Source organism: Triticum aestivum, chromosome 7D, assembly GCF_018294505.1.
Source record: "Triticum aestivum cultivar Chinese Spring chromosome 7D, IWGSC CS RefSeq v2.1, whole genome shotgun sequence".
NCBI lineage: Eukaryota > Viridiplantae > Streptophyta > Magnoliopsida > Poales > Poaceae > Triticum > Triticum aestivum.
The window spans coordinates 515440201-515462800 of record NC_057814.1 but is presented as its reverse complement, the minus strand read 5'-3'; positions in this window follow the sequence as shown (position 1 = coordinate 515462800).

The window sequence follows — 22600 nt, the reverse complement described above, 5'->3', positions numbered from 1 at the left end:
ATAAAACACAACGGCGGATAGGGTGGCATAACTACTAACTCATGATAACAACGATGGTGAAAATATCACCGCGAAGCGGGTGATATGACTCCTGAAAACTACAGCTCTTCGAGCGTTGGGGTGAAGCTCGAGGAGACTTATTGCGGGTGGCGGAAGCGTATATAATACAAGTGACCAATATCCAGGATCGCACGGGGCTGACTGGGACTCCTCTAGGCGTCGGACTCACTATCAAACTCTTCATCCATGAGATCGCCTTCGTCAACATCTGGCCAAATCAACAAGCCAGGTGAGTACTATGAAAGTACTCGCAAGACAGTCGGACATAAGATATAACAAATGTAGACATGATGCATATGAACAGAAATAACAAGTGCACTCAAACAACGGAATAATCATGCACGGGAAAAATAAAGAGAAGTCGGGCGGTAGTCCTCCCGAAATCCCAAAATAATATACTGGGTGCCAAACGAGGGTCTGAATGACTCCTCGAGAGGAAAAATGCAAGAATAACAATGCCGCCGTCGGGCGTCAAGGCGACACCACATAAAGGGCTTATAATAGAAAATAAAAGGCAGTGCATGCCACAGTCGGACGTCTGAGCGACATCACATAAAGGGCTTATATTGAAAGTAAAAGACAAACATGCCACAGTAGGACGTCTGAGCGACATCACATAAAGGGCTTATATTGAAAGTAAAAGACAAACATGCCACAGTCGGACGTCTGAGCGACATCACATAAAGGGCTTATATTGAAAGTAAAAGACAAACATGCCACAGTCGGACGTCTGAGCGACATCACATAAAGGGCTTATATTCATAACTTAGTAGCTCATGAATTTTAAATCATATCAAGAGAATAATCAGGCATGAGATAAACAACAGGGTTAGTCCATCCACAGGAATAACGTTCAGCCAAGTTTACTACTCACGCTCGCTTACCGGAAAAAAATATACAACGAGGTTATGACATAGACATGGATACGCTGATCACGTTACTTGACCATGGATACGATGACTCGGAAGGATTTGACTCTGCAGAGTTTGTACTTTAACCACAGCCAACGGATTTCAGTAGTCACGGGGACTAGTTCCGTTTACGGTGTTTTGGAAGAAACACGTCTAACCAGTACACACCCATTTAACATTCCGAAGCCAGGAATCACCCTCGGCAACATTCAAGAAAAACCTTGAGACGGGGAGGCTACAACCTCGCGTAGCATGGGATCAAATTTCTATATGCGCGCTCTAAGGGGTGCCCCCCTCTCGGTCCCAACCGGAAACACCCATGCCCCCTGACCGGATGACTGGCTTTAATCCAGGGCCATGGAACCCTCATCCCGGCCCCTCTATTTGGTGTGTACACGGAAAGAGGTTACCAACTTACTAAACCGTATTCTTGGTAGAAAACATGTGGCGGCACGGAAAAGGGAAGAACGATAACGTGACTCAGTCCACGTTAACGTCGGAGTTTACCGGACAACGTGAGGCTGGCATGCTACAACAATACCACCTCACTGCCTTTCATGTCACCACATGACTAGGCCATCTCTCATCAGAGATCACAGTAACCTTGGAGCACACGGATAGTTGCCTTACACGCAAAGAGATACTCACCGATGCTCATATGCCATGCGCAACCCTTCATGCAAACATGCAAAACACCTATCATATCAAAGGTTCAAACATGCTTGCCTGGTTTGGAGAAGTCGGGGTCTAGCTCGGCGAAGTTCGCGGCTCCGTCACCTCTCCCGGAACCTACGGTAAAGCGGAAAATGCATACTAACGTGAAAACTAACGCGTGCCGAAAAGCTGTTCCAAATTTTTTTCAAATAAATCCCATAAAAAACTAGAGAAAATTATAAGACTGTCAGAAAAAGAATCACTCAAAAATCACTTTTTATTAAAAAGTTATAACGGTTTCTGTCCAGGGACTCATCTGTAATGAAACAGAAAAGTTCCAGGGGCTAAACTGAGAAAACAGAAAACGGTTCGAATAGAAATGCGCCAGCCCACAGAGAAAACGTACTCTGCCCGAAGGCGCCAAGAGAAAACGCTTCGGGGGTGAAAGAAGAGAGGCTGACGTGGGGGGTCCACATGTCAGGTTTGAAAAACCTCGCCGGCGCCCGAAGGCTGCGGTGGTCGCCGGCGTCGAACCACGGCGAGTCAGGGAGATCGGAGTGTACCAAGAGTATCAGCGTGTCCTTCCGCGTCGGTGGGTGGTGGACTTGGGCGTCGGAGAGCACCACGTCGACGGCGACACTTTCTCCGGCGGACGGCGGCTCGGGCGATGGTGGGGAACTCCGGTGGTGTGCTGCAACCTTCGAATTGAAGCGCGGGTCAGAAGGAGGGATGCACTAGAGAGCCACTGGCAAGAGATGGGAGGCAGAGGTGCACGCAGGGGAGCGAATCGCGCTGGATCCCGTGGCGGGTCGCGGCGGCCGGAGTTGAGGAAGAAGACTCCCTCGGGGCTCTTCCAGTGGCTAGGCGGGGTCTTGGTGGAGTGCAGAGGTGGTGTGGGTACTAGCTGGAGCTCGGGGTCTCTATTTATAGGCGGCTCGAGGGGGTGGCCGTGAACGGAGAATCTCCGGCGGGTGATTATGGCGAGGCAGTGGCTTGGCAGAGGGTTTAGGTGGCCAGGCAGCACCAGTGAGAGTTACTGGTCCCGTTCCACTGCTAAACTCGGTCGGGCATGGCGTAATGGCGTCGGTCTTCGTCGGGGTCGCCGTACTGGCACGGCGGCGGCAGAGAGCGCGCTCCGCGCCTAGCGGTTCACGACGAGGGTGGCAGCGCGCACGGGGGAGTGGAAGACCACGCGGCAGCCTCCGGTGGCTTGGGCGGCACTGGTCAGCGCCGTCTACGCTGTGCTTCTTCCTGGCGGCCGCAAAGCCACCGCTGGCGTCGGTCACGGGGCGGCGCACCTCCTCCTGCTTGTCGCCGACGCCCGCAAGCATCCAGGCGCTCGTGCGATGCAGAGGACAAGGGGGAGGGGACAGGGAACACGGCGACGCCGAGGCACTGGCGAGATCGACTACGGACACTGAAGAAACGACAGTAGTTCAGACACTGTTAACTGAACTTGACTAAACCTTAGAGAAACAGTGTCCAGCAGGTGTTCGATGAAATGATTTGGTATGAAGAAAAATTTCCCTGGAGCTGGGACTTGGTGAGGTGACCTCTCAATGCACCCAGAGGCTGCCTGATTTTTCTCAGAATTTTTGGAGAAGGATTTGAATGAATTTCATCAAATTTGGCAAATCTGGTCCAAACTTGCAGCAAGTATAGTTTGAAAATTTTGAACTGGAGACCAGTGGATCTTCATGGATCTTGGTTGAGGGTTCAAAGGACTAGGAAGGGAAAATGGTTTGGGGGCAAAAATCAAAGCAGAAAGAGTAGTTCCTTTGTAAACCTCCAAGGATCAAGATATAAGGCAGAAATTGTTTTTGATAAGAAATAAATGGAAATAATTATATGGAGAGGTTCAACTTGCTGGATTTGAAGCATATCATGATCCAAAGATGAGGAAAGGCTTATGGGAGGGAATTTACCCTTGGGTCATGGCAAGACGAATTTTTGAAAGTGAAAAAAGATCATTCCAAAAGCTATAGGGCCTTTTTAAAGAAATTTTCAAAGGACATTTTTCCAAGAGAAAAACATTTTGGTTTGAGTCCAAATAAAAGAGGAAAACCTCCAAGACCAAAACCAAGTTTTGAGTGAATCCGAAAATGAAGCACTAGTCATAAAAGAAAATATTTTGAGAGGGAGAGTTCTTTTAGAAGAAAAATTTAAATCACCTCCCTCAAATCAAGGAAAAGTTTTGAAAAAGCCAAATAAAATTTTGGGTGTCACAATATGCCTGCTGTAGCTCCGGCTTGGGCGGGGAGTAGAATGGATCCTTTCGCGACTATATGAATAAGCCTGCTGCTGCGTCAAAGCTGTCTGAAGGAGCTCCGTAGCCCATCGCATCTCGACCGCTACTAGGGACTCGCCTTCGATCGGGAGAGCCGCCAGTCATGAAGCGGCAGCGACAATGTTATCCATCGGGTTAGAGTAGTGACCCGGCGGTGTTGGGATGTGTTGTGATGGGACGTTGTTCTGACGAGGCGGATCTGTTGGACGCGGCTGAACCGGCGCTCCTGTTCCAGGTGCCTCCGTCCGGTTTACCACTGGCGGATTACTGGTCCCTTCTCCTGGGGTATTAAAGAGGTTCCTGGCCTCATAAACTGGCGGCAGGTGAGACCGGTACCTTCTCCTCATGACATCGTTGGACGCACTCTCATCCAACATAAGCCGGTAAGCCTGTGCATCCAATGCGGCCCGTTCCGCAGCCATCCTGGTATCCTCAGCTGCCAGGTCGGCCTTGGCCTGGGTTATCTGATCTTTCACCTTCGTGATTTCCGCATTATGCTGCTCTTGATTCTCCAGATTAACCTCCACCATCAGTGTTGCCAAAGCGTCAAATAAATCAGATAAAACCTAAGCCGTTGGTCGCACGGGGCCTACTGCCCCGGCCGCTGTCGTTGCTACTGACCCAGAAATCATCGCCGGTGCGGTCGAAGAGTGGAGCGCTGGCTGTGTACCGGCCATGAAGATCGCAACCCGATTTGGCGGATCAAAGGGGTCCGGCATACTGTCACCATCGGAACAGCCCCCTATCCGGCCATCTTGCAACTGGTACAATGACTCGGTCTCTCCGGTCAATGACTCGTCGCCGGAATAAACGACGGTTTCACCACCAGATTCTGATCTATCCTCGGATTCCACTCCGTGGATGACTCCCATGAAGGCACGCTTCCTGACAGGCTTAACCCGGGCAGATCTCGCACGCTGAGCCCTCTCGGCCATGTTGGTGCAGATGTCTGGCTCAGGGCCCGGTTCGCCAATCTTGCCAATGAAAACGTGTATGCCGCCGAAGGGGACCCGGTACCTGTACTCGATTGAGCCGGCCTCGGGGCCCCAGCCTGCGTCGTCGATGTAGAGCTTGCCATGACGACTCTTGGTCATCCGGCCCACAGCGTATCCCTTGAGTCCTTCGAAGCTGCCCTCTAAGCACTCGAAACCATCATGCGATGGCCCCACGGTGGGCGCCAACTGTCGTGGTTTTGTCACGGCAGATACCCTAAAGAAAGGACTTAGTCGTGGAGCCACCGCGACGGGTTAGTTTAAAGGGGTTAACGCGGACAAAGGACGCAGAGAGTTTATACTGGTTCGGCCCCTTGCGGTGAAGGTAAAGGCCTAATCCAGTTATTGTGGAATTGCTAGGGTTTCGATGACCAGGGAGCGAATTCGCTATGCCTGGCTCTCGAGTTGTTGTTTGTTGTCCCTAAACCGCCGTCTGGTCGTCCCCTTATATACATGGGTTGACGCCCGTCGGTTTACAGGGTCCCGAGGCTGGCTCATAAACGTGTCCATCTCGGTCTCTGCTCTTTCTATCTTACAACACAAGTTTACATATCAGTGTCGGTCTGCGTCTATAGACCTTAAACCGTCTTTGGGCCCTGGGCCTTCATAAAGCACCACCGTCTATCTTCATGGGCTTCAGGTACAGTGAACCATTATGGGGATAACTCGGCCTCTCCTGGCCGGTTTACGCCCAGTAGTAATATCCCCAACAAATTCTACACATGATCTGGTGACGCAAGCCGCCGACCCACCTGGCGAACTCCGTGCGCCTCCTCTTCTCGACGCTCTCGGTGCTGCTTGTCCATGGCTTGATCTCCGCCGCCGCTGCCGCCAACCACGCTGACCTCTTGCTACAGTTCTTCCGCTTCATGTACAGCTGGGCGGGTTCTGGCTGGAGCCAGCCACGGTGGCGCTCCTCTTCCACGTTTGCTGCATCTTCCTCGGGACCATGCCGCCCTTCTCTGTTTCACGAGGCCACGGTCGCAGGCATTTTGCAGTGCTCCTCCTCTCATTCTCTTCATTGAAATGTTTGAGCAGGAATCAATGACGCTTTCTCGTTGTGCAGGGGGTGGACATGTTCAGCCCATGTGGGATTTCTCAAGTTCAAAGCTGGCATCATTGATGAGGAGACTGAACCCAAGGTGACCAATATGTTTCTTGGTGTAGTTTGGACGTGTTTCCCTATGCATCTATTAGTCTGTGTCCTTGGGAGATTAAGACTAACATTAGCACCTGCAGCTTATCAACACTTAGATAGCAATTGATGTTTCTTCAACTGAAATATGCAACAGCTAGAATTTTATTTTTTTCAGTTAACACCAGTACAGCAAACATGAGTAGCACAGCCTATAGGGGATATGGTAGGCAAATTTTTTGCGAACACAGAACATATAAGTGAATGCAGTGTTTGTACCACTTAGTTATGTGTGTGATAGTCTAATTAGATGAAATCTGTTTTAGCAGGCAGAAGTGGAGGAGTGTGTGGATGGGATTTGATCCAAGCATTGTACTCGGAGATGCTCTCATTTGTAAGGAGACCTTGTTTCTTATATTACTTGCTTATCACATTACCATCAAATTAATTGCTTGACCGAGTAAGTAGCTTGATAATGTACTAGTAAATCTTTGTTATCATTATTGGCTTGTTTTTGTAACTAAACTTTCAAGTAAAGCAATTGTGTATCATCTATAGTAATCTTAACTTTTGCTTCATTCTTCTTATGAATTTTCTGAGATCTTGTTTTCTAGGCTTGCTGGCTTCATTTTGCATGCTGTCGGGGACATTTATTAGACCCTAGTGCGTTGAAATCTTAATTTTCTTTTAATACGATATTATGTGAAATGCCTATTAATAGTGCTTCTTATTTACAATACTATTTTACACAATATATTTTGTTTATTCTCTGAATACCACAAATCTAAAGACAAACCTGTATTTGCTTTCTCAGTTAGCTACTTTATTTCATTCATCTGTGCTTTTGGAAAGTACATATGCATAAGTTTAAGTAGAATTCATTTAGTTAGTGTTTATACCATATGGTTGTTTGTATTTTGGTAATTCATTTAGTTCCACCCTATCATCTTTTGCACATCTTTTACAGCCTCAGGTACTACATTCTTGCCACTAGTTTCGGAGAGTTAGAGGGAAAAGGAGGGCATTCTTTGTGGAACATAAATGCTTGGTGAGGCGTATGCTAAGCTAAGGGATGGATTGATTACATGTTTTTTAACCATTATAACTCAAGCTCTTGGTTTTGCATGTTCTTTAACCATTATGACTTATTTGTAGGTTTATTGTTTTATTGGCCCGTTTGCATGCCTGCCTAGACATTTAATAAAGTATTTTTCTATTTTAGATTCATAATTATATTGTAAGCTTCTTAGTGGTGCTCTTCTACCTTGTTGTCTTGTTTGTTTTCATCTAATGAATATGCAATGCTATTTTGTTTTGTTAATTTATATGCACTGGAAGGGAGTTAATTGTGAGACTTGAAGCACAAGAGAGAGCACTTGAAGAGATGGAGAGGAAGCAACAAGAATTGCAAGCTGGGAAGAAGAGCCAACAAGACAAGAGTGAAAGCCTTGGGAAATAAGAAAAAAAAATGGATACATTGATAGGTGTCTCTTAAGGGCTCTAGCAACTTAGTAGTCCCAATCCAAACCTGATGGTGTATGAAGGCAGTTCGGCAACACTTTTGTGGTCTTTTAGTTATCTGAATATGACTTCGCAACTTGTATATTGTTGTGAGTGCTAAACTTGTGAATCATGTTATTTTTTTACTATCATTTTCAATTTAGAGGATGATTTGACTAAGATGATTGAATTTACAATTTGATTTGCCTTATATTACAATTATAATGTGATGTGGCTCTAACTTAGTTATATGATGTGATTTGATGTGAATTAAACACATATTGTGCTATTCATTTGGAAATTTGGATACGATAATTCATTGTAATTAAAATTTGAAATAAAATTTAATATAACCTAATGATGTCATATTAATGAATGACGAAATTAGTGATGCTAGTTTAATCAATATCATATATAATTGTGAAAAAATTCTAGCGCTTGCGGCAGTGGGATAGTATGTCCTATGGTGACATGGCATCAAGTCAGTGACGTTGGTCTGTCATTGAATATGGTAGACTATGGCATATTTTCATCTAACATGTGACATTTATCAGACGTCACAGAAATACCAAGCCGATGACGTTGTAGAAAACATCACTGAAGCTCCCAGTTTCAGTGACGTTTACAGCACGCGCTGTCACTAGGAGGAATCTGTGACGGGGATTCCGTGACGATGCTCGTGACGCACATAAAATGTCACCAAGGTGTATTTTGTGACGTTTTTGGATATTCCATGACATTCTTGGGTTCATCATAGTAGGACGGATCTCTTGTAGTGAATGAGTTCATCTTCAGGGAGCTCGCCTAAAGTTAGATATGTCATATAAGGGACCGCACAATATGGATAACATGAAGAGTAGACACCAACTGTGCCCCTGGGTCAGGAATAGCGAGATCTTCCTCTGAAGTCAGCTTGGCAGAAGGATTATGAAGAACATCAAGGAGCACACTCGGAGGGACCGGCTTGCGTTGGGAACCTAGGCGTGTCAAGGCATCAGCCGCCTCATTGTGCCGCCGATCTATATGATCAACCTGATAACCTTTAAAGTGTCCTGCAATGTTAGTCACTGCTTGCCGATAAGCCGCCGTGAGGGGATTGTTAGGATCCCACTTTTCTGAAACATGTTGAGCGACCAGATAAGAATCACCCAAGCACCTGACCCGGCTGAGATTCATCTCCTTAGCCATACGAAGGACATGGAGGAGGGCGTCATACTCAGCTGCATTATTAGTACAGGGAGACATGATCCTCAGAACAAAACAAAATTTGTCACCTCATGGGGAAGGTATGACGACTCCAGCCCCCGAGCCTTCCAGTTGTCTAGAACCATCAAAGTGAATCGTCCAATATGTGTTGTGTGGCTTATCCTCTGGGACTTGAAGTTCAGTCCAATCGTTGATGAAATCCACCAATGCTTGAGATTTAATAATTGTCTGAGGTACATATTTCAGATGATGTGGTCCAAACTCGATTGCCCACTTAGCAACCCAGCCTGTGGCCTCTTGATGTCTACTACACAACTTATTCTTGTAGACTCGTGTTGGGCCTCCAAGCGCAGAGTTTTGTAGGACACTAGCAATTTTCCCTCAAGTGGATGACCTAAGGTTTATCAATCCGTGGGAGGCGTCGGATGAAGATGGTCTCTCTCAAACAACCCTGCAACCAAATAACAAAGATCCTCTTGTGCCCCCAACACACCAAATACAATGGTAAATTGTATAGGTGCACTAGTTTGGCGAAGAGATAGTGATACAAGTGTAGTAATGATAGTAGATATTGATTTTTTGTAATAGGAACAATAAAAAACAGCAAGGTACGAAGTAACAATAGTGAGCCCAAAAGGTATTGCAATGCTTGAAAATGAGGCCTAGGGTTCATACTTTCACTAGTGCAATCTCTCACAATGCTAATATAATTGGATCTTATAACCATCCCTCAACGTGCGACGAAGAATCACTCCAAAGTTCCTATCTAGCGGAGAACATAAGAAGAAATCGTTTGTAGGGTACGAAACCACCTCAAAAGTTATCCTTTTCGATCGATCTATCCAAGAGTTCATACTAAAATAACACCAAGTTACCCTTTTCGATCGATCTATCCAAGAGTTCGTACTAAAATAACACCATATGATACCCATCAACCACCTCTAATGTCTACTAGATACTCCAATGTCACCGTGAGTATCCGTGAGTTGATTATACAATATGCATCAAACAATTTCAGATTCATAATACTCAATCCAGCACAACGAACCTCAAAGAGTGCCCCGAGATTTCTACCAGAGAAACAAGGACGAAAATGTGCATCAACGCCTATGCATAGATTACCCCAATGCCACCTCAGGAATCCGCGAGTTTAGTGCCAAAACATATATCAAGTGAATCAATATGATACCCTATTGTCACCACGGTTATTCATAGCAAGACATACATCAAGTGGTCTCAAACCCATAAAAGTATTCAATCCGATAATAACGAAATCTCAAAGAGAAAATTCAATTCATCACAACAAGATAGAGAGGGAGAAACACCATATGATCCAACTATATTAGCAAAGCTCGCGATACATAAGGGTCGTGCCAAATCAAGAACATGAGAGAGAGAGATTAAACACGTAGCTACTGGTACAAACCCTCAGGCCGAGGGTGGATTACTCCCTCGTCATCATGGTGGTTGCCGGGATGATGAAGATGGCCTCCGATGATGATTTCCCCCTCCAACAGAGTGCCGGAACAGGCTCTAGATTGGTTTTTCGAGTCTATAGAGGCTTGCGTTGGCGGAGCTTCTGATCTAGGGTTATTTCTGGGGGTTTCTATATTTATATGATTTCTGGCGTCGGTTTCATGTGAAGATGGGCTTCGAGGGGCCCACCACCCACCAGCACACGGGAAAGGCCCCTGGCGTGCCCTGGTGGGTGGTGGCCACCTCCTTCACCTTCTGGTCCTCCCATGAAGCTTCTAGTGCCTATTTTGTTCCAAAAAGAATCGTCAAAAGTTTCGTTGCATTTGGATAACTTTTATTTTTAAAAACAACACCACGGTAGTTCTGCTGAAAACAGCGTCAGTCCGGGTTGTTTCCATTCTACCAAAACCATATAGAATTGTTGTAAACATGGCATGAATACTTCATAAATTATAGATACGTTGGAGACGTATCAGCAACCCCAAGCTTAATTCCTACTCGTCCTCTAGTAGGTAAATGGTAAAAGAAATAACTTTTGAAGTGTGAATGCTAGCATAGTGCATAAGTTTGATCAATGATAATTTCAATCACTTTTCCAAGCATCATAACAACAACTCTTTCTCATAAACCTCATCGTGATAAAGTAGCAGTTGATAACGGAATTTTTGATGTGGAATGCTACCTATCATATTCCTCATATACTCTTTTCTTTTATAGCATGGACATTTGGACTTGAATGGTTCACAGCAATAGTCTATAATTTGACATGAGGACATCAATACTCAAGCATATCAACAACCAACCATGTCTTTCAAAATATCAACACTAAAGAAAGCTATCCTTGGCCCATTATGATCAATCAATGATCCATTCATGAAACACACTCAAATATTAGCTACATCCAATGCACAAGTATGACAATAGTGTTCCCTAATTGGTGCTTTATAAGAGAAGATGGAGACTCAAATAAAAATAAAATCTGCATAAAGTAAATAGATAGGCCCTTCGCAGAGGGAAGCAAAGATTTGTAGAGGTGCCAGAGCTCAGAGCTTAGATTGAGAGATAAAATTGTTTTGAGAGGCATGCTTTTCCTGTCAACGAAAACAACCGAGAATTCCCAATACCATGCTAGATACACGATAGGCGGTTCCCAAACATAAATTAAAGTTTATTCCTTTTTCCACCGGTCTTTCACAATCCATGGCTAGCCGTATCCACCACTGCCTTCCATACCAACACTTTCCAAGGAATTTATTATTTGGCAACACAAAGTAATTTTCATTTCATTTCGGGACAAGGCATCCCTATTACCAGCCACAGTCTCGTGCAATGACAAGTGAATAAACACCCATCTTGAGAATAACACATCTAGCATGGAAAATATTGGCCACCCCCTGCCGCTTCATGAGCGGTACGGGCACACAAAAATTCATTTTTAAAATTAGAGTTGGCACATACAAATTTACTTGGAATGACATGGAAATACCGCATATAGGTAGGTATGGTGGACTCATTTGGCACAACTTCATTTAAGGAGTTTGGATGCACAAGCAGTATTCCCGCTTAGTACAAGGAAAGGCTAGCAAATAAATTGAGAAGCAACCGACTAAGAAACGAAAATGATCATAAACGAGCATTAAACATAACTAACACCGAATTATGCACCTCAAGTAGGATGTAACTTCATTGCATAACTATTTACATTATGTGCTCGCATACGGAATCACAAACCTTAACACCAATATTCTTACTAAAGCATAATTACTCACCAACATGACTCACATATTACTATCTCCATATCGCAAAACTATTGCAAGGAATCAAACTTATCATATCCAATGATCTATATGAAAGTTTTTATTATATCCTTCTTGGATATTCATCATATTAGGACCAATTTCATAACTTGTGCAAATTTTCATAACTATTACAAACTCTCGAAATAATATAAGTGAAGCATGAGAGTGTTCGGCAAACTACTCCAAAAAGATATAAGTGAAGATCAAGTGAGTAGTTAAGTAAACAGGTAGCTATGTGAGTACTCTCTCCCATTTAAAAACATTCTGATCTAAGTATTTTATTAAAAATACAAGCAAAATAAAATGACATTCCAAGGATAGCACATATCACGTTAAGAAGCAAAAACTTCGGCTCAACCGAGGCTAACCGATAATTGTTGATGAAGAAAGGTGGGATGCCTACCGGGGAATATTATCTTGGGATGCCTTGGGCATCCCCAAGCTTGAGCTTTTATGTCTCCTTAATTCCTTCTATATCATGGTTTCCCTAAATCTTAAAAACTTTATCCACACAAAACTCAACAAGAACTCGTGAGATAAGTTAGTATAAATCAATGCAATACCTTTATCATTCTATTCTATAGCAAATCACTAAAATTATTATTTAACATTGCATACTAAACTCCTCTGCATATTTAATACTCCTATCCTCAAATAGAACCATTAAACAAGCAAACATGTGCAAACAATGCAAACATAACAGCAATCTGTCTAAACAGGATAGTCTGCAAAGAATGCAAGAAGATTCATACTTCTTTACCTCCAACAATTTCCAAAAAATACCACACTGTAGAAATTTTTTTGTTGCATAATGTGGAAAAAATTCACAAATTTATCATGTTCTGCAAATTTTTAACAATTCAGACAATGATAGAAATTTTTTTGTTTTAGAAACAGGAATAAATGGACATCCAAAATAAGCATGGTAAAGGCTATACTTGACTTTTTTATTAAAAAGAAAGATGCAAAACATTACTCTAAATAACAACAAGCAAATCCTACCAAAATAAAATGATGCTCCAAGCAAAACTCATATCACGTGGCGAATGAAAATATAGCTCCAAGTGAGGTTACCGATAATGTTTAAGACGAAAGAGGGAATGCCTTCCGGGGAATCCCCAAGATTAGTTGCTTGAATATTACCTTGGGGGTTCCTTGGGCATCCACAAGCTTAGGTTCCTGTCACTCCTTGTTCTCCTCATATTGTTATCTCACCCAAAACTTGAGAACTTCAATCACACAAAACTTAACGGAACTTCATGAGATAGGTTAGTATGATAAAACAAATCATTCACTTTGGTACTGTCAAAGACAAGATTCATAATTGTTCTCATAAAATGCCTATTGTACCTTATTATTTCCACAATTTATTATTGAGCAATATAAGCCACAGAAACTAGAAAATAAGCAAACTATGCATTGAGAACAGTATCTGTCAAAAAGAGATCAGTCTGTAATGATCTGAACAATGACAATATTTATGTAAGTTCAAAAATTCTGAAAAATTAGGACAACGTAGAAAATTTGTATATAAATCGTGCGTTAAAAATTCAGAATTTTATCGCATTTTAGTGAATTTAAACAATTTTGTTACTAGAAGCAAAAGTTTCTGTTTTTGTACAGAATCAAGTCAACTATCATCCACACTATCCCAAAGTCTTTACTTGGCACTTTATTGAACAAAGCTATAAACATGATTACTACACTAGATTAATCATGTGAATACACAAAAACAGTAGGTAATAGTGTTGGGTTGTCTTCCAACAAGGGATTTTGTTTAATGCCTTTTTAGCTAGGTGTCGGTGTCAAAACCGGTGGAACTCGGGTAGGGGGTCCCGAACTGTGCGTCTAAGGTTGATGGTAATAGGAGACAGGGGAGACGATGTTTACCGAGGTTGGGCCCTCTCTATGTAGGTAATACCCTACTTCCTGCTTTATTGATCTTGATGAATATGAGTATTACAAGAGTTGATCTACCACGAGATCATAATGGCTAAAACCCTAGAAGTCTAGCCTTTATATAGACAACGGAGGACACTAGGGTTGTACAAAGTCGGTTACAGAGAAAGGAATCTTCATATCCAGACGCCAAGCTTGCCTTCACACCAAGGAGAGTCCCATCCGGACACGGGAGAGATTCTTCGGTCTCGTATCTTCACAGCCCATCAGGCCGGCCCACGTCATACAGTCCGGACGCCCGAGGACCCCTTAATCCAGGACTCCTTCAGTAGCCCCTGAACCAGGCTTCAATGGCGAGGTGTCCAGCATGCAGATTGTCTTCAGCATTGCAAGGCGGGTTCCTTCTCCGAATACTCCAATAGTCTTCGAACACAAGAATCGTGTCCGGCGCTGCAAAACAAAATACCACACACCACCGCAGAGAGTATAATATTTCATGAGTCCAATCTGCTGACAAATTTTTGTAGCGTATCATCACGTCCCTGCCTGGTTATTATTTCGAACTGGTTTTGGCATGTCGCTCCATGTTTCGAGACGCGGTTTTATTGGCACATCTTGTCGAAGCAGAGATCATGTCTCCTTATTGCGGGATTCTCATCAATACGGGCGTGGGTAACCCAACCGTTCGGTTGGCATGAGTCCTTAGGAGTAGGCAGGTTTTAAGGCTTTTAGGAGGAGCCGTTCGATATTAATCGCTTTTATAAAGGGGCTAGAACCCGTCCTTCTCCTCTGCGCCAACCCTTTCCTCAACCTTTCCAACCTTGAGTTCCATCACCCAAGGTTCAATTTAATTGCTTCGAGCTTCCCAATCATGTCTGGACCCAGCCCTCAAGGTCGGTGGGTGGCTTCTTCTATCACAGAGGAGGATATTGCGAAGCTCCGGGCGGCAAGATACCTGACCGCGGAAATCCCCCATAGGCTCCCTGCTCAAGGGAAGGTTATTCCTACTCCCAGATCCGGTGAGAGGGTCGTATTCATCTCCCATTTCCTCGGGGGCTAGGGTTCGCTCTCCATCCCTTCGTTCGAGGGCTTATGTTCTATTACGAGCTAGATTTTCATGATATAGCTCCAGACTCCTTCCTTCATATCTCGTCGTTTATCATCACGTGCGAGGCCTTTCTCCGCATTCCCCCCCACTTCGGCTTATGGCTCAAGACTTTAAACGTGAAGCCGAAGGTAGTCGAGGGGAAGCAAGCGGAGTGCGGTGGTGCTACGGTGAGCAAACTCACCGATATGCCTTGGCCAAAAGGCTCTTTCACGGAAACTCCCAACCTATGGCAACGGGAGTGGTTTTACATCACTGAACCCCGTGGCACCAAGTGGGCAGCTGCACCTGCGTTCCGATCTGGCCCTCCTTTACGGCTTGCATCACAAGTTAATAAGGAGCTGGACTGGGGATCAATTGATGAAGTGCAAACTCTACAAAGCCGCATCCGGAGCCTCATTGAAAAGGACACCGGACATATCAATGTAATCCAAGTAATGCTAGTCCGCCGGGTCCTACCGTGCCAGCGATGGCCTCTCCGCATGTGGGAGTTCAATCCGGAAGGACCCTGAACCCTTCAGCACTTCTTTGGCACGACGCACAAAGGATTGTGGAAATTATTCTTCGGGACACGAAAACAGTGGCCGGATACTACAGAGGACATCTCCCTGGACTGCAACCATCCGGATACCTCGGTAAGCAGTCGACTCCTGAACACAACTTAGTTAAATATCCCATAATAAGATACTGAGAAAACCATCTTCTTCCAGGGCTAGATAAAGAAGGAGGAGCGAATTAGGTGTTTGGCCCCTCTTTCCAAAGACTCAGCTAGTCCCGTGCTAGCAAGGATGTTGGTCCCGGCACTATACCAGGTGTCGGTGAAAGAGGGTAATGAGGAGAGCAAGAAGGCCAAAGGTGGCCTCCATTCTAAGGGCTCACCAGACACTATGTCCGAGGAAGTTAGGGCTCCCTCTTTTGAAGAAAAAAGAGAAAGAGAAGCTGATATCCTTTCTCCCCATGGTAAGAAAAGGAGCGCCTCCGAAGATTTGGAGGTAAAGGCTCCCAAGCGAGGGAGGATGTCCCTTTCGGGTGGTTCAGGCTCGGAAGACGATGCTGTCGCGCAGTTCTTCTGCTAGGACAAGCCTTCAGCCGGGTCGTAAGTGAACAAGGGTGTCATAAGTATATCCCGTTCCTTTTAGGCTACAAGGATAACATTTAATATATATATTTGCAGTCCGGCGCGTAGTCTTCCTCAACAGTCCTCCTCCTCGGGGGATCTGCTTCCGGAGATGATGGCAAGCGGGACGCCTCCACAGGCTCCCTTGCCCAATAGGGCGGACGACTTCGAGGTGTCGTCCTCGAGGATCCTTCCCGATCAACAAGTGGTGCGGGGGACAATGAAGACAATGCCCGAAGGTGAAACTTTGGTTGCCCAGGGTCCGGTGTGTGCGGCCCAATGGGGATCAACCATAAAGGCCTCGGACTATCCGGTTTACAGCCGGGGACGACTATAGAGTCGAGTAAACATGCCCCTCCGAAGGGAGTCCGCACTCCCACAGCCGCTCCCTGGAATCCGGAGGCGCCGGATACAATGATAGGCATGTTGCAACATGCGTCCGTCTCGGAGAAACATCGTACGTTAATGAGTACGGTGGCTGAAAGGATTCTGTCCGCGAAAAGCGGATTGGATGAAGCCTTCATGGGCCTGCTAAGAGGCTTCGAGGTACGTACTGTAATATTTTCAATTGTGCTTTGTACGCAAAATGCACTGGTGTATAGATAGTAGTCCCTGAGACTCTGATTGGTCACCCAAAGGGAGGCGATCAGAGATCAAAAAAGATATGCTCAGGAAATAATCCGATTAATTTAACACAGGCTATGACATACATACTGACTGCCCAGGCTACAGAGGTTGTATGTCCGAAGCAAAAACTTGATGCTGCGGATGATGACATCATGCTTATTAATAAGCGGCTCGACGAGGCGCAAGGTATGTTTTTTGGGGCAGTCAGTATACATAAGTATGATAAGATGAGCATAACGCTGAGAATTGTATACTGAGCTATGCGTAACTGTAGATAGCGCGGCCGTGGTTGAGACCCTTTGGGCTGAGCTTGCCCGGGCCAAGGAGCAAGTCAGGATGAGCGATGTAGCTGCCACGAAGGCAGCTGTTGAGCTAAATGTCGAACAGGTTGCTCGGCGCCAGTGCGAGGAGAGAATATCCATTATGGCGCACGAGCTGGAGGATGCCACTGTCCGATGCAAATCCCTTGAAAAGGATAACAAAGCCAAAACGGCCGATCTCGACAAGGCCTTACGAGAGGCGAGAGAGGCCCAGTCCGAGTCTAGAGCGGCTCGGGAGGAGATCCGGCAAGCTAGGGCGATCGCGGCCGGTAAGCCCTTCTTATTACAAACTAAATTCGGAGATCCGAAGTATGCCCCGCTTAATCAAATGTGGAGTTCTCCTGACGCATTTTTGGACTTGCCAAAGAGTGCCTCTGATGCGACGCAGTTTTTCCAAGCGCAAGAAGGATGTGCAACGGAAAAACTTGTCTGGTCGCAATTTAGCATGCCAAAGCGTCCGCTGTTGCTGAACGAACAGATGGCCTAGTGGGCCGTGCTCCACTAGATGTCCGGATCTGCCATGAAGGCATCATGGTCCGGCTGTGGCTGGCCGAGCCAATTCTGAATAGTTACTTCGGTTTGGTGCAGCGACTTGTTGATGCGGTGCCGCGTATCAATGCCGTGAAGTGGTCGACGTGCATTGATGGTGCACGGATGGCCTTTGCCCGCGTCAAGATGTACTGGGCGAAGGTGAAGGCCATCGATATTGCAGTGGAGAGTCCACCCGAGGGCAAGGACCATCATGCGCCAGAGCACTATTTTGAAGATGTCCTAGAGGGTGCCCGCTTGATAGAGGGTCAGTGCTCGAAGGATATGATGTTCGAGTGAATGTATCAAAATTGTAAAAACAATATTTATGATATATTGAGGCTATGTTTTTTATATTTTGCCTAAAAAGTTTTAATTCCTCCTGTGCGGCCGTTTTTTGTATAGTCTGAAAGTTTACCAGTCGTCGGCTTCGCCCCCCCCCCCTCGCATATAATACGGGGGTGTTCGGAAATTGATCACTCTTGACCCAACATCTTGGTCCGTGAAGGAGGTGTCAATGCGGCAAACTAGGCAATCGGACTATAGGGCTTTAACACTTTCACTTAGCCATAGGAGTTTGATGGTGGGTCTACGATATAGCCCCTGGTATGTACGCGATTGTCCGAATATGGTGTGTTACATGGGTGACCAAAAGGACGGTCCTTCGTGTAATACGGAAGGAATCGCGAAGATTCCAATGAGTCATCGAGTGGTTGACCAGCTCTCGCCACATCATGATAGTCAGTTTTCGGCTTTCTCTACTGAGGTGCTCATCTGGATAAATCAGGACACAATCGCAGTAGTTCTCCCTTTACTACCCTAGCTGATAGAGCGGAACGTAAGGTAGTAAGCATAGGAGCCGGGCAACCCAACTATTGACCAAAGACATGATTCAGATCTGGTGCATATAAGGCCAAACTCGTGATGCCGAAGTGTGCTATAAAGCTGTTCGGACTTGTCGGCAACTCATTTGTTCCCATATCGAGCCCCTGGAAATTTGTGCCGAGGTGCGTGTGTGAAACAACCGAAGAAGCAAAATTCAGTTCTTTAGAAAAAGTGAATACTGAATGCGGATTATGTTCACCTGAACCTGATTGATATATCAATTGCCATTTTACAGAGAATAATGACACAACCCAGGCCATTTGACATGTCGGTGGTCGAAGGTTAAGGGAGAAGGCACTTTACAGGCTCGAAATAGAGAGTGCGGTCTACACAAAATTATTTGGACTTCCTGTCGCACGTGTGCGCCGCCTTGCCTCAGTGAAAGGACTCCTTAACAAGAATAGCCTTTGGGTAAGTGTACGAAGGCGAACTCGGAAGAGTCCGTGAGATGACCAGTCTTTGAGCCACCTGTGATAAAAGATAAAAAAATAGTTAGAAAAGAAAAGAAGGCTATGGGAGTGCTTGTAGGCCTGTCCGTATTGTGCCTCTGCCGATGACCAGGGTATTTTAAGTACATAATTATGTATACGCGGTACAAACTTTGCAGGTATACGTGGCGAACGATGGAGGCTGAACTGCTAATCCAGCTCTGAAATTGACCGGTTCCATTTAATGGAGACCGGCGGCTTAATGGCCGATGAGATATGCGGCTTGATGAGGCCGTTTTGTACTTCGACTGTAATAGCCGTAGTATGATCCTCTGTACGGAGGGAGTGTTTCGTATTTCCATTTATTGTTATGACGCCGCGTGGACCGGGCATCTTAAGTTTTGCGCGGGCGTAGAGTGGGACCGCATTAAAATGAGCAAAAGCGGTATGCCCCAGAAGTGCATGGTAGCTACCGCGGAACGGGACAATATCAAAGGTCAAGCCTTCGCTTCGGAAGTTGTTCGGCGAACCGAAAACGACTTCCAATGTGATGGAGCCCGTGCAGTGAGCTTCTACGCCGGGTACTGCTCCCTTGAGGGTAGTTGTGGTGGGCTTGATTCTTGAAGGATCGATGCCCATTTTGCGGATAGTGTCTTGGTAAAGTAAATGAAGGTTACTACCGCCATCCATAAGGACTTCCTTGAGATGGAACCCATTGGTAATTGGATCGATGATCAAAGCTGCTGAACCTTCGGGATGGATATGGCTGAATTTTGGGGGGACCGGCTCTATGTCTTATGCGTCCCGTAGTGCGCGCATACTCTCCCCTATAGGGGTGTGCGTCACGTATACCATGTTTACGGTTTTCACTTCAGGGGGAAATTGCTTCTGAACCCCGGTATTCGGCTGGCGAGTCTCTTCGCCATCGCAGTCACTACTCGGCCCCTTCCCCTTGTGTTCGGCATTAAGCTTGCCAGCTTGTTTCAAGACCCAGCAGCTTCTGTTAGTGTGAGTAGCTGGTTTGTCGGGGGTGCCATGAATCTGGCAGGGCCGATCCAGTATCCTGTCTAGATTGGGTGGTCCGTCTCTATTTGCCTTGAATGGCTTTTTCTGTTGACCGGGTTTGGAGCTGCTGAATCCGGCGTTGACCGCCGTGTCTTGCGTTCTTTCGTTGTGACGCTTGTGTTTATTGCGTCGTGGCTTGCCATTGCCATCTCGGACTTCGGAAGTGCCCGGATCGCTGGCGCTGTTGCTTCTACGAGCGAGCCAGCTGTCTTCTCCAGCGCAAAAGAGGTTCATTAGAGTGGTGAGGGCTGCCATGGATTTTGGTTTTTCTTGACCGAGGTGGCGGGCGAGCCACTCATCTCGGACGCTATGTTTGAAGGCCGCGAGGGCTTCGGCGTCCGGACAATTGACAATTTGGTTCTTTTTAATTAAGAACCTAATCCAGAGTATCCTGGCTAACTCTCCGGGCTACTGGATGATGTGACTTAAGTCATAGGCATCTGGTGGCCGGACATATGTACCTTGGAAGTTATCGCGAAAGGCGTCTTCCAAGTCTTCCCAGCTGCCAACGGAGTTCTCTGGAAGGCTGTTTAGCCAGTGCTGCACTGGTCCCTTTAATTTTAGTGGGACATATTTGATGGCGTGAAGATCATCACCACGGGCCATGTGGATATGGAGAAGAAAATCTTCAATCCATAGCGCGGGATCCGTTGTTCCATCATATGATTTGATATTGATGGGTTTAAACCCTTCTGGAAATTCATGCTCCATTACTTCATCAGTGAAGAAGAGGGGGTGTGCGGCGCCTCTGTATCGGGCCAAGTCGCGGCGTAGCTCGGATGTAGTTTGTCTGTGATTTCGGCCTGGGTGTGGTTATGTTTATCATGTTCGGCCGAATGGCCATCGTCGCACATCAGGGCACGCCCCGGTGATTCGTATATCAATCTGGTCTGACCTGTTATGTTCTTTAGGTCCTGCCGCAGGACATATCTATAACCCCGAGCCATTTTATCTCTTCCCTTACGGTGAGGTGGGACAGACTGGTGTTCGGCTTGAGGTGCTGTTTTATCCCGGCCACGTGGTGGTCGGTCAGCTGCATTATGCGCTGATGGTACGGGCTCCAACGCCTCGTCATCGAATTGGGGTAACAATTTGCGCTTCGGGTAACTTTTGGTTGGGCGCTCGGGGCCATATTCTTCGGCTGCCAGGACATTAGTCCACCTGTCATAGAGCCGATCCTGATCAGCTTGAAGCTGTTGTTGCCTCTTTTTCAGGCTCCTTGTAGTGGCGATTAGCGGGCGCTTAAAGCGCTCCTGCTCGAGAGGTTCCTCAGGTACGATGAAGTCTTCGTCACCGAGGCTCGCCTCATCCTCGGAGGGTGGTAGATAATTTCTGTCCTCCGAGTCTTCATTTATGGCCTGTTCATCGGGGCTAACTTGCCCATCTTCCCGATCATCCTATTCGGCAGTTTTCTCGTCGGGGTCTTCTCTATCTTCGGCACCGTCCGGAGTGTTATCGTGTCCTATGCCGGTGTTGCTGTCTTTTCTGCGGCGTGATTTAGAGCGGCGCCACTGACGTCGGCACTTTGGTTGTATCTCAGGAGGTTCATCCTCAACTGGATCTTCCTTGTCATCGCCGCTATTCTCTTTGGGTGCATCCACCATGTATACGTCGTATGAGGAGGTGGCCGTCCAACGTCCGGTAAATGGCGTGTTTTCGGCCTGCCCCTCTCCGGCATCGTTGTCCATATCGTCGATGTCAGCTGTAATCAAGCATGTCGGTTAAGACTTCAACAATGGCTATTAAGTGGGAGGTGGGTGGGAAGCAAAATTCCCCGTCATCAGCCCCCGCTCAAACCGGATATAATTCGGCTCTGAGTCCCCTGCTAAGGAGAGGGTTTTTAATGAGTTTAGCATATCGCCTAAAGGTGAGTGCCGAAAGATGTCCACAGAGCTGAATTCGACGATCGATGTCTAATCAAGCTCGACGTATGCGGTTGCACGTGGTTCGGAACCTGTAGCCGGAAACGAGTCCGAGGTTCCGGGGGTGCAGATTCCACCCGAGGTTGGGTCTGTCTGCGGCTCCAACGCCGCTGAGTCTGCGGCTTTCGTGGCGGGATTGAGCTTCCCGTTCTCGGATGGTGCGATCTGTTCCGGATCTAGGGCCAGAGTGGTTACAGGCGCTATCTCCTGGGTGTGGTCTGATGACAGATTTAAGTCATGTTCATCGCGGTGGCAGGGAGCGGCTGCCGTGGGCGTGAATCCATAAAAGATCAAGTCTCCGCGGATATCACCGACGTAGTTCAAGCTTCCAAATCTGACCTGATGGCCAGGGGCGTAGCTGTCGATCTTCTCCAGATGGCCAAGCGAGTTGGCCTGCAGTGCGAAGCCGCCGAATACGAAGATATGTCCGGGGAGGTAGTCTTCCCCCTGGACAGCACTATTGTAGATGATTGACGGGGCCATTGAACCTTTTGGAGACGACGCAGCAGAACTCTCAATGAAAGCACCAATGTCGGTGTCAAAACCGGCGGATCTCGGGTAGGGGGTCCCGAACTGTGCGTCTAAGGATGATGGTAATAGGAGACAGGGGACACGATGTTTACCCAGGTTCGGGCCCTCTCTATGGAGGTAATACCCTACTTGCTGCTTGATTGATCTTGATGA